The sequence below is a fragment of the Alligator mississippiensis genome, chromosome 5, assembly GCF_030867095.1.
Source record: "Alligator mississippiensis isolate rAllMis1 chromosome 5, rAllMis1, whole genome shotgun sequence".
Lineage (NCBI taxonomy): Eukaryota > Metazoa > Chordata > Crocodylia > Alligatoridae > Alligator > Alligator mississippiensis.
Window position 1 is genome coordinate 64,228,762 of NC_081828.1, and position 13,114 is coordinate 64,241,875.

General features: G+C 41.7%; 1 long non-coding RNA gene across 1 annotated transcript in view; it reads left to right on the forward strand.

The window, feature by feature from the left end:
* Positions 1 to 1,203: 1,203 nt before the first annotated feature.
* LOC132250628 (uncharacterized) overlaps positions 1,204 to 13,114 on the forward strand; it is a 37,439-nt gene continuing 25,528 nt past the window's right edge. Inside the window, exons 1-2 of the long non-coding RNA XR_009462222.1 lie at positions 1,204 to 1,291; positions 11,546 to 11,649. This is a non-coding gene — a long non-coding RNA (uncharacterized LOC132250628). The remainder of the gene's footprint in view (positions 1,292 to 11,545; positions 11,650 to 13,114) is intronic.

A 13,114-nucleotide genomic window follows, 5' to 3' on the forward strand; every position in this document is an offset into this window, starting at 1 on the left:
CAGATTTCTCTTTCTTGTTAGTGTTCTAGAAGCAGAGATAAAAACTGCTGCAGCTGAACACCATTGCTGACTCCTTTCTCGGTAGCTGCATAGCTGGAATGGTTGAAGTGAACATTAATAAAAAACAGAGCCATCTACTGACTGTACAAAATCATTAACTCACAGACCTGCATGATGTTATTAGTTTTGTGAAGATTATTGCTGATATTCAAGGAGAAATTATTAAATCGTGTCATTAGTTTTATGTCTCAGTTTTCAGCCTTAAAAGAGTTAGAACTTGGTGAACTAATAGAATTACTATTGATGGATTGTTGGTATTGGGACATCACTGTATTAATTCTATTTCATTTCTTTTTTGATTTTTTATTTTAATTGACTTAGGATTTTTTCTGTAATAAAGGTTCTTTCTCATACTCCTGTAAATTGGTGAAATAACTTACTTTGTATAATACTCAAAACAAAATAGTCTTTTCTGGCCAACAAAGTTCATCTTTAAAGCTTTTTTATTTCCTGCAGGTACTGTAGTTCACTCAGACTGAAACAAAATAATTTCCAAGTTAGGAAAAACCAAATTAAACCTCAGTCTAGGTTACTACCCCATCATGGTATTGACTGTGGTAGTGACATGGTCTGCACCTTAAAGAATTACTCATATGTAGAATTCCCCACCTTCCTTATGGGGAGCTAGATTGAGCTACATTCCTCAGCCATTTCTTATTACACTTCCTGAGTAGTAGGGAAAGGGAAGTTGAGTTTGATTTATATCCTATTTACTAGTGACCAGGAATGGTTGCTGCAGCCTGTCACATGACATTACACTAACTCTCTGTTGGCTGGTAAATCATGAACAAGTCTGAGGGAGACAGCTGGGTCTAAAATCTTGTCTTTATAATATGATCAAAGACTCAATTGTCCTGTGTTTCTGAACTTTATCTCTGTAAGCTTCATACCGTGCAATGTATGAAGCTTCATGTGTTAATTTACTGAGGTTTTCTACTGATGCAATGTAGGTCACTGTAACAGGGAAACCTAGCCCTGTTACTAAAAGGCAGAGCTACCCCTTTAAGACTAGAGTCTACAGGAACAACAAGCACCAGGAGGGTAGGGGTTAATAGCCCAACCACCCAAGCCAGTCAGCTGACAGGAAGGCGATAGGCCTCTGGGCACATATAAACCCCAGGGCCGAGGCTAGCAGGAGACAGTCTCTGGCAAGTGGCCAGGGGAAGAGAGCTCCAGCATGGCAGAACTACCCAAGAAAGCTGTGGCTAATGAGGCTTTAGGAGTCTATAAGGTACCCAGAGCTGGTGGGGTGGGAGGGGTGCTCAATGCGCAAAGAGCAGTTTGGGGTTTAAAGGAGCCAGAGTGTGGCTTTTATGACTTGTATTATGTTGTAGCCCAGGGGCTCATATTTATGTTATTGCTTTATCCGGTGGACTGGACTGAGGCTATTTGGGGAGGAGGAGGCCTCATTGGGGCACACTGCTGTGCAAAGCCCCAGCACCAGGGGGGATGCAACAGAAGGGGAGTGATCAGATCCCAGCACTGAGGGGTGCAGCAACAGGGGGGGTGATCAGACCCCAGTGCCAGGGGGCACAGTGCCAGGAGGTACAGAGACAGGGGGGCAGACCTCAGTGCTAAGAGGCATAGTGATGGGGAGTGAGACAACCCAATGCCCTAGGGCACAGGTCAACAGTTATATACCATCTGCTAGGCATGGACCACCATGTAGGGGAGGTTTGGAGTGGCGAATAATGACCCTTAGCATTGCAGTAGTAAATGGGCAGCCTCCCACCTGAGTAAAACGTAATTATTGTTCCATCAAGGTGTGGCAGGTGAGATAGATGGGCAGGTAGCCCAGAGACAGGGGTGGGCCTATATTAGACAGGCCAGGGGATGGACCCCTGTCACAGTCACCTTTTTCATTAATGAAAACAACTTTTTTTTTGTATTGATCTGCAAATAAAGTTAGAAAGGTATGACACTTCCATGAACTGACTTTTATTATGACCTTGTGACCTATAGAATCCAGTCTCATAGCAGAAACACTGTGTGGACACTGAAAGAAAAAAAAAATTGTGATTTTTAAATCACTCTAGAAACACTTTACAAAGCAAAATAGGACAAGTTCTGTACCCCCAAAGACTTGGGATATAAGCTATAATACATAAGACAACATCTCTCTTGCAATGAATCATGAAGACTTTGTCATAACAGTTTAGGAATTGTTAAGAGAAAGACAAGAGGTATCTAAAGGAGAATGAAGAATGTGGAAACTCTTCCAAACTATAAAGAGGAAACATCTACACAAGACATTTACTACACAGTTGACTAATTAACTGCACAGTAAATGTCTCAGCATCTACATGTGCATCCCTGCTTGGGTGCACAAGACTAAAAAACTCTACAGCAGGGTAGTACTTGTAAATACAAGTCCTAACCTGCTGCGGAGTTTTCTTCATGCTCAGCAGCCTGACCTGCCAGTTGGGGCATGAGGGTGCTTCAATGCCAGTGCTGCCTGCTGGCTAGCCCCACACTGAAGCACCCTTGTGCCCCAGCCAGCCCCTTTGCAGCACATTGAGCACAGTCAAAGCAGCCCCAGGCTGGCAGGCTGACACCCCCCAGGCTCGGTGCCAGCTGGGGCTGCTGCAACCCAGCTCAATGTGCCGTGTTCCAGGTGCATGTGCATGTACAGATGTATGCCCAGAAGCTTCCTGAGAGCAATAAGTAATGACATAGTTAATTGCTGCCCCCTAATGACACATATAGACATGCCCAGAAGGAAGCAAAATTTGAGAGGGGTTAGAGTATGGTAAAAAATGGGGAAAAAAAGCAGGAAGAACAAAAAAAGATGAAAGTAGGTGTGAGGGGAAAGTTTTCAGGGTGTGATAAAAGCAAAGGTTCAAAAGGGTTTTGAAAGCGTGGATGACAAAAATCAACAATGTAGGAAGGAGAAGGAAGAAGAGGATGGTTGTAATGTGGCAACTGATTTTTAAATAATATAGAGGTAATATGAAATTAAGATTTAGTTTGGAAAGTATAACTTTAGGAGTCTGGGACTTTTAAGGATCTCCAGCATAGTGAAATCCAGCCTCTTGCTATCTGAAGCAGCCCCAAGATATAACTTGACCCTCCTTGTTCTTCAATAACCGGGGAGAAGAATCTCAAATTTACCTCTTGTATTATGTTTAATTGTTAAAAAGCTCTTCAAAACTATTGCTTTGCTATGAAGGATATGTAGGAGATAGGAGTTACAGGAGACAGTGAGATAAGAGGCTTTTCTTTGTTTCGTTTATTCTTCTTTCAAGAGAAAGAGACCATTTCTCTTGAACAGGAACAGAAAGATGGAAGGTGAATTGCTCAGCTTGTTTTCTCTTTAAAAAAATCCTTTAAAATAACAATACCTAAAGTGCAATCTCTTGAATAAAATTTGCATAGTTTTGATGCAGGGCTTGAGACATTTTGTACCTGAGTCTGTTGTATAAAAACAAAGTTTCACATACATGTAGAGTCTAGGATACTTTCCAGAGAACAACTTCAGAAGTTTCTGATAGAATAAAGCAATGAACAATCTGTGAGTGAACAGTGAGAATATGAAAGAGCTCTTTAGTTTTAAATCTGGTTGGCAAGATCCATCCCTGGTGTACTTTCACCAGACGTGAATTTGCCCTACTGAGTTTAAAGTACTGAGAGAGGAAACTATCTATTTAAAAAGTTCAGGAGACACTCACAGAGCTATCAGTGCCATCCACAGAGTGATATAACCCTAAAGGCCAGAGAAAGGGCATGTCATCCTCGTAAGTAACTGTCACTATTTGCAGAGAGATCCCTCAATGGATTTGGAGAGGAACAAAGAAGTGGGGTAGAAGGTGCCCTAGGCAATATCTGGGAGGTTGTCAGAGAGGTTCCTGAAAAATTGAACAAATAAGCACTGTGTGTAGCCTACAGTATGTTGTGACCATAGGGAATCATCGATACAAGTTTCATGTGCCTGGGGGGAATGGATTGGATTATTCTTGTTCATTCAAATTACTTTGGGAAATCAAGGTAAATCTCCCCTTATAAAAGTAATGGTGGAACTAATGGCCTTGATAGATAATACTGATTAAATTATTCATTGTGAAATAAATTATTCCACAAACTTAGATCTTTTTTTTTCTTCATTTTATGAACTGTTTGCAAATTGCTGCTGATTGCTATAAACATGTTTATTATTCATTAGCATTTGCTGAATGGTTTGTACAAAGGCATGTCGTCATATGGGTATCCATTAGTTATTCCTTTAAACTATTCATTATTTATGGTGCAAGAATGGTCACTTAAGTCATGTGGCCAGTTGGATATTTCACTGAGTAACAAATAAAAGATAATGAAGTTCAGCTTTCGATTTCCAGTTGCAAATATCCATGCTAATAGTTGTATAAATGTTAGGATTAAAATTTTCATGAATAAATCAACTGTTTTTGAAGTAATTAGAAAGTTCTTCTAAAATGACAGCATGAATTTGCTACATGAAAAAAAATTGAAAGTATATCATGCAGCCACATCTACTGAAGATAAAACTTGCCTGTGCTACTTCTACTTCAGTGGAGGTTTGTTTAATTTTAAGGCAAATCTCTTTGTTATAGGCTATAAGCTCTATTATTTGTATAGTCAGAGGCATGGTGACCTGGGCAGAATATTGGAGAGTGGGGCAGGGAGAACGATGCTCAGATCACTCTTTGCCTTGGCTGCATTTACTGTGGCTTATTCTCCCTGCGCTGCAGCTGCTGCTGCTACCATGTGGCTCCCCGTGGGCTGCCATTGTGGCGTCCTCTCTAAATTGGCAACTGCTGCTCTCTTCACTCTACTTACTGTGTTCAGTAGACCAAAAAATAAATGAAACAAGGGAGAAAGAGCAAGGTACTTTATTACTTTCATGGACAATAATTTGCAGACAGGTACTGTAATTAATATCAACTTGTGATTCTCCCAACATGACATCTCATGATCCACATAAAATTCACCAGACTCCTTAAGTACTGTTTATGTGGTTTCTAGGTACCTTTTCCTACTGTGAAGCTCATTGCAGTTTGGGGAAAAAAAAGCTCTCTCGTGGAAAGGATTTCTAAATTGTAGGATATGTTACATCACCAAAAGTGACCTCAAACAGAAAATGGAACATCCAGCACACACCACCCAGTAAGTGCTATAGAGACATAGAAAGCTGAAAAGATAGGGGGCTTGTATATGTGATGGTGGGGCCATGTACACATGACAAAAAGTGACAAGAAATATTTATTTGTCTAATGTCATGGCATCACCATGAACATATGCATGATTTTTTTTTCATGTAAAAATTAATTTCAGCACGGCAACTTAGACCACCTCTAACATATTTTAGTTTGATTGAGACAAATTGTCCCATTGTAAATAAAAAAACCCCCGTGCACATGGACACGTCTGATGGCTGGAGGAGGCGGTGGGGACGGTGCACAGGGCGCTGGAAACCCAGGCATGCTTGGGGAAGCTCTGGCATGGTGGGCTTCCAACACCCTGTTCACCATCCCCACTGCCTTCTCCAGCCACCAGCACACCCAGCTACCCTCCTACTGCCCCCCTGCAATGCCCCAGGGTCTAGACAGCCTGTTTCCAGGCAGCCCCAGGCAGTGGGAAGGTGGCTGGGATAGTGGACAGGGTGCTGGAAGCCTGTTGGATCTGGCAGTTTCTGCCTGTGAGATGAGGCAGCACCCATGCACTAGCAGGCTGCCTGGGAAGCCCCAGGGGGCATCAACACCGCAGAGGAAAACAGGAAATGCCCCCCCCCCCCTTTTCCCCAACAGCTCAGGGACTGCATGACATGGCAGCAGCTCACACAGGCAGGCTCTGCTGGGGGGGGGGAGCGGGGGGAAGGCAGCAAAGGGCCAGCTTTTTTTTTTTTTCTCTGGTGGAGTCTGCCTAGTTCTCATGTGGCTGTGGGATGAGTTGCCTGGTCCTTCCCTGTGTGGCAGTGGTGGCCCCTGGAGCTACCTGGGCAGGGTGCTAGGATGGGTACTGTCCCAGCTCACAGGCAGCACCCGTCAGATCCATCTCTTCCCTGAGTCTGCATGCTGAAAATCTGCCAGTCATTGCTCCCTGCATGGGCTTCAGGAAGAGTTTAATCCAGTGGGTGCTGCCCCTGAGCTGGGGCAACACCTGCATAGCTAGCACCATGCCCACATGGCCCTGGGGGCTCCCCACAGCTATGGGGCCACACAGCCTGCTGGTAGCTCATGCCCCAGCCATGGGAGATGCAGACAAGCTCTGGGGGCAAAAAAAAAAAAAAGGATTAGGCCCCTCACTGCTTTGTTTTTTTCTCAGGAGAGCCTGCCTGATCAAGTTGCCACTGAGCCCCAGTCCTTCCCTCCATGGCAGTGGCACTCCTGGGGCCACCTGGGCAGGCTGCTAGCAGGTGGGTGCCACCTTGGGAGGGAAGGACCAGGCCCCCTACCACAGCTCAAGGGCCACTGGCAGCTTGCCTCCTGGCTGCATGAGAGGCAGGCTGGCTGCACCAGAAGGAAAAATAAAGTATTGGGCCACTTGCTGGTTTTTGGTTTTTGTTTTTTTTCCCGGTGGAGCCCATCCAGGGGTCAGAGCAGGGAGGGTGAGCTGATGTCAGGCCGTCATTGTTTTATCACTATGATGGATGCCCCTGAATTAAAATGGTGGGTCACAATAAAAAATGCACAAAATTAAAAACCCACCATTTCAATGCAGGGGAACTAAACCCTCCTCACGTGTACAAGCACCCATAGAGGAAACTTGAGATATTGGGCATTTAACGTTGAAATGAGTCTTCTCATTTGTGTTAAATTCAATAGCCTCCAAGCAGGAAGTGAAACTAAGATAAACCCTCTGTATGCCACTTGGAGTAATGTAAGACTTTTATTTTATTTATTTATTTATTAGATTTTTTTATATCTCCATTCCAAAAATGGCTCAGGGCTGCTTACAGTAAGAGAAAGAACATCATATACCAGCAAATGGAGTAGAATATAAAATAAAAGTTTCTTTAAACAGTATCCCTACCTAGCCTTGCTTGCTAAATGCCTACCCAAATGGGAAGGTCTTACAATACTTCCACAGGATATTTTATGTATTCAAATGACTATACTCATCATCACTCAATTTACTCTTTATATAGAAAATATTGTTTTAAAAGAAGTCTAAAAACCTGTGCTGGATGCAGCATCCATGTGTCAACATAATCAGATGGAATGTTTATAGAAGGTCCCTAACAGATGGCACGTTACAATAAATGCACAATTTAAGCCATGTATTGTACTAGAAAGGATTAATAAAGCAAGCAGAAAAGGAGTCTCCACTGTGGAGGGTGCTATATACAACTAAGCATCCAGTCCAGGGCTCTTATCTCTGGGCTGTTTCAGAGGATTATGTTTGAGATTTGAATCCAATATCTCTTTAGCTACATGAAAGGTTCTTTTTTAGGCTGACCTTAGCAGAGGTAAATCCATCTCCATTTTCTGAAAACAGCTGTCTCCCACAATCTAGGACTGAATATTTAACTGCTGTAAATTCTCTCAAATATATGTTATTAAGATATCTCATAAACTTCGAATCCAACCCTTTAAAAGCTTTGGACAAATGCTTTTCTTTGACATACATTATAAGCTGTACAAAGCCCTGTCTCAACATTGATGTTTCATTCCCAAGCATCTCTGCTGCTACTTGTAAGATCTATAACTATCCACCATCCAGCTATATCCTGCAAAGCATGTGCAGTTTAAAGTACTACACAGTGAAAATCAGCAGTTTTCTTGTTATATTCCACATAGATACCTATCAGCAAACCTGCCATATATATAGGAATGGCCAGAAATAAATACACACTAAAAAGTTAGAGGGAACATTACTCAGAATAATTTAATGTGATGATCTGGATTTCTTTGTTCTTAATATAAACATCAGCTGAAAAACCAAAACCCTTTAAAATGCAAACCATTGAGGATATTATGATTTTTATGCTTGATTCATGATCCAAAACTAAGCAACAGTAAAGGCACCATCTGGATATTTAATAGCTAGGGGTATTTTTTTTTTCTTAATGGTTCCATCCTCCCTCTAAATTAAGTTTATTTTTTGTCCATTTCTGCCTGTCATTCATTATCATGCTTTACTAGTCACATGCTTTATTAAATGTTGATTTTAATAAGGCATTGAAGAAGCAGGCAGATCATGTTTCTAAGGCCCCCTCTACAACTATATCCATTATGGAATTACCTTGTTAATTGCCCAATAAATTTAGACTGGCTACACGTGCGCATTAACTACAGAGCCTTAAAAAGCTGCAGCCAGATACAAAGTTATTACTTGAAAAATCATAATACCTTTATAGTTGGTTTCTATCCAGCTTTATTTGCACATAAAGACAGCCTGAAGCTGAGAGACCTCTGCTGCTGAGATCTCCCAGCTGTAGTAAAAAGACGTTAGGCTCCCTGATTTTGCAATAACGCTTGAGCAGCAACTATGTGATAGAAGTGTCTTATGACCATCTTATGACCCTTGTGCAAGATCATAAGGTCTAACGACTAAGCTGTGGTCTGCTGTTCTTACTGCTTGCCTTCGATTTTGAAATCATCCCTGCCCAGTGCCCTAAGGTTACGCTAAGATAAGAGGTTACTAAAGTTTACTAACTTTGCCGCAGTTCCCCTTTCCCTCTGCGCATGCAACAAAAGATTTTGCTGCAGTTCTGCTTTTTGAGTGCGCATGCACTAACCCTGATAAGTCACACTAACCAATAACAAGTTAAGTTCAGCCTACAAGATAAGACGTAACAACTAGGAAATGGTAATGCTGCCAATAAGTGCCTAATACGTCAAGACTATGTTTACGTAAGCTATAAAAATGTAATTCCGGGCCAGACTTGTCGTCGACTCTGATTTGAGCTCAGCTCCTGGGTCGAACTGTTTGCAAACAATAAATCTGAAATTGGACCTAGCCTGTGTGTGTGTGACTCTCTCCTGGGGTGGATTGGACAAGCCTCCACGGGCACGAAATTAGCCGTTTGTGCAACACAGCCACTGGGGAACACAGTGAGCCCCCAAGGCTGGAAGATCACAGCCATTGAGATCTCCCAGCTGCGTGTTTGCTCTACGCAGTAGCTAGGAGATTGCACCTTCTGCAGTCTCTCAGCCGTTGTGATCTCCCAGCCACAGGGTTCTCCACATACCCCATGGGCTAGGAGATCACAATAGTGCCCCATGACTGCTGGAACAGAGTCTCACAGCTGATGGGACTTTTGGTCCTGGCTGTGCCACATGTGGAGTCTGGGCTGGGAGTCCCCTCATCTGTGGGACTCTCAGCTCTAGGTCTACATAGGCCCCCTGGCTGGGAGTCCTATCAAGAGGATTGGACTCCCCCTACACCAGCAATTAGGCACAATGGGATCTAATGCACCATCCCACAATCATGCCTCCTGCCATGCACTTGTGGCATGGCAGGAGGTGTGATGATGTTGATTAGCCATTAGATACCATGGCTCCTTTAACTGCATCTGTAGAAAGGGCCTAAGAAGTATAGCTGTTGTAAGGATGGTTTTAGAGATCTACAGTCTCTTTCACGTTTTGCTGACATTTCAGTAATTTTATCAGATCTCCCAAAGATTTCACGTACATGTGAAATAAAATAAAGAAGAGAAATTAACTTTTTGAGGCCTTTGGAAGCCAAGAGTCCATTGGCCATATATGCCTCTGTGCAGGGCCTGAAAAAAAGAACATGAGACATTCTATTATGGTTACCCACAGTTCAATTCCTTTCATCCCTCTAGCCTTATGCACAAAAGTATGAGTATCACTTACATTATGACTTGTGGAGAAGACAAATAGGACAGGGGTGGATTTAGCTCCATTTTCAAAGGAGAAGCAGAAGTAATTGCCAAATAGCCACAGGAGATAACCTAAAGATAGAGAGATAGCTTGTAGTGTACAGTGTGTGATGTGCACAATAACTCTAAGTATATTTTATGAAATGAGTAAATTTGACCTTCAATTGTTTTTATTATCATTATTAATTTCTTGCACATTCATAGACCACATTTCATAATTGAAAGTTGACAGGAGTGACTGAAAAAGGGAAACCCATTTATGTTGGATGCGAACTCCTCATTCTTTGCCCAACAGCATTTGTTTGTTTGGTTTCGGGTTTTTGGCATTTGATAAAAGTAGCAGCTCAGCATATTGTAAATAAATGAATTAATAAAACAACTCCATGAAATATAATTATCTGCTTCTGACACCACAGTCATTAAATAAAGCATCTGAATGATTTATAAATATATTTATTTGATATTGGTATACATGTTATTGCTCAAAATATATTCCCCTAAATAAACTTGCCCAAATATTTTGCAATTTATTTTAGGGCAAGATAAAATATTCCTTATAGCTAAGTTATGTGTTCTTGGGGTTGCCTAAGTTTATGACCTTCTTTGACTGCTTTTTCTCATTAATCTTACAGAAAAAGAAACCTACAGTTGTCTTTTTGATGACACATGCTAAACAAGCTAAAATATAAGGGTATTTCAGAAAGTAATGGCTATTTCAAAATAAAAGCATTTTATGTACAATGATCATTAACTGGACCAAATCACTTATCTTCATAGTCATAAATGGGTGCATTTGTCAATGTCAGTGTTCCCCGCTGCTATGTAATTCCCAATAATTGCACACAAAATTATTTTATTTCAAAATTGTTACTTTCTTAAATACCTTTCTAAAAGGCCACCACCAAATTCTAAACCATGGAATTTCTTTCATTTTCCAAATCAGAAATGGCTCTTAAGTAAAATTTAAAAAAAAATCAAATGCTATTCATAAATAATCTCACTCTGTCTATCTCTCTCTCTTTAATATAACATTTTAGGATTAAAAAATTCATATATTAATATCTAAATTTGATAGCCATTCGACCGCTTCAGGGGTAACAGCATGGACTGATTTTTAGATCTCCAATAAATGACCTAATTGGACAATTGTTCACAATGTGTTGCACTGTCTGAAAAATTGCACCACAATAGCAAACCAGACTCTCTTTAATTTTCCATTTATGGAGTGGGTGTCCACATTTTCCATGAAGTGTCTAGATGAGATATAGGGAAGACCAAATCTTTCCCGATAGGTCAAATTCTGACTAGGGGATTGTAGGGTTGCTGACGATACATTTCTGCAGCAGGTTGGTATTTACCTAGGCTTCCCTCCATTATTCTTCGATGCTCTTGTTATCATCATATCTTGTTATCATCATCTTCTTGGTGTATTTCCAGAAAGGCTCAAATCTAGAAAAAGTATCTGGTGGTAGTGTGGTGATGTCCTTGTTGATTGGGAGGTTTTGGTTACCAATGGCCTTATAGTATTGCCTCATGCATGTGTCATTGAGGATGACCTGTAGGAGAACAATGCTCACTAGGACTGGAAGCCATGGCAACAGTGTACATTGTAGTGTTCCTGATATAATACACGTAGCTGCATTTAACTGTGTATCAACAATCTGTTTATTCATGCTTTTGTTCCAGACTGGGGAGAAATATTCTTCTGCAGAGAAAACAAGTGCTAGACTAACCATTTGAAGTGTGGTTGCATTAGCTCCCCATGTCGTTCCAGCCAGTTTATTCACAAGGTTAGTTCATGCTTTCATTTTTTTCAGTATATTCTACCTGCTAGCCCCTGGGCACGTGTGATTGAGCCGCTTTGAGCACAAGCTTCATGAAGTGCTCAAAATTGTCTGGTTTCGGAGGAATCTAAGAAATAGTGCGCTTGATATCCTCAGTAAAATCTTCCCAATTAGCCTTTCCAAAGTTATGTCAAGGCATGGGAAAGGACGTTATTACTGGAATTTGAACCCCTATGTGTACCAAGACCGGCCTGTGTTGGCTGTTTGGGAAATCACTTAATCCCATTCCTTGGGTGAACCACACAAAGGTTCACCCAAGCTATTGTTCGTAACAAAACATTGATAAGGATTTGAATCTTTTCTCCATCATAAGGAGTGAAAGGTGCTATGATCTTTAGCATCAAACAGAAGAAACATGTTTTCTATCATTGCCCAGGCAATGAACTGTTCACAGTTTTTGTCAGCTGTGTAGCCCCAAGCTGTGTGGTAAATGTTAAAAATGCTGGCAAAAACTGCTGGTTGGTTAACGGTAGGCAGCATGCTTGGAATCCATGTGGCATTTGGAGGTTTATATATATTTATCATGGATACATCCCACATTTTAATGGTAATAGCCATAGATGTATTGTTTTCTGGATTTGTTGTGGTGACATCTTTAAGACTGGATTTCACATACATTGGTAGTCTATGTTTGGGATAATGGTGGCTTGTGACTAGAAGAAATCCCGGGATTTTCATTTTCAAGGCTCTTTAAGTGTTAGTTGTATGGGTTTCTTGAAGCAGTAGCATCTCAGTCTTATGGAGTTTGAAGATTTTTCCCAAGGAATCACACTTGGGCCTTGAGGCTTGCCACCTTGAAGGCTAGGTACAGACAGTCAAAAAGCCCGAGGCTGAATTGATTTAGCCTTTGTAGGTTAGGCTAAGATGCACATATTAAATTGAAACAGAAGTGAACAGACATTTACCTTGGATTTGGGAAATAGTGGCTCAGGCCAGAAGCTGGGGGGCAGGGGGATGCTAGAGCATGGCTCTCTGGCTGTGTGTTCACTTCCTCTTCCTCCTGCCCCTGAGGTTTCTGGATTTTGCAGGACCTCATCCAGGGTTTGCCTGGGGGGCAGTCCTCCCATGCAGACTATGCGGAGAGCCGGCTTCTCTCCCCCTCCCTCCCCACACTCTCCAGCTCCTTATTAGCCTGCCCTCACTGCTCCAGCTAGAAAACTCTGCTCTCTAGTGCAGACAATCCAGCCCAGCTCAGCCCAGCCCAGCCCAGGGCTGTAAAGCATGCTGGGATGCTGAGGGACTATGATTTAACTTGAAGCAGGAAGGGATCTGGGCCAGAGGTTTCATAAACCAGCTTGACCCAGATCAGTTAAGTCTGATACTATATTCAACCAGGTTTATCTTAAACCAGTTTCAAAATGGCTGAAACTGATTTATGTGCACTAAACTTATGTTCTGTTATAGGTTTAAA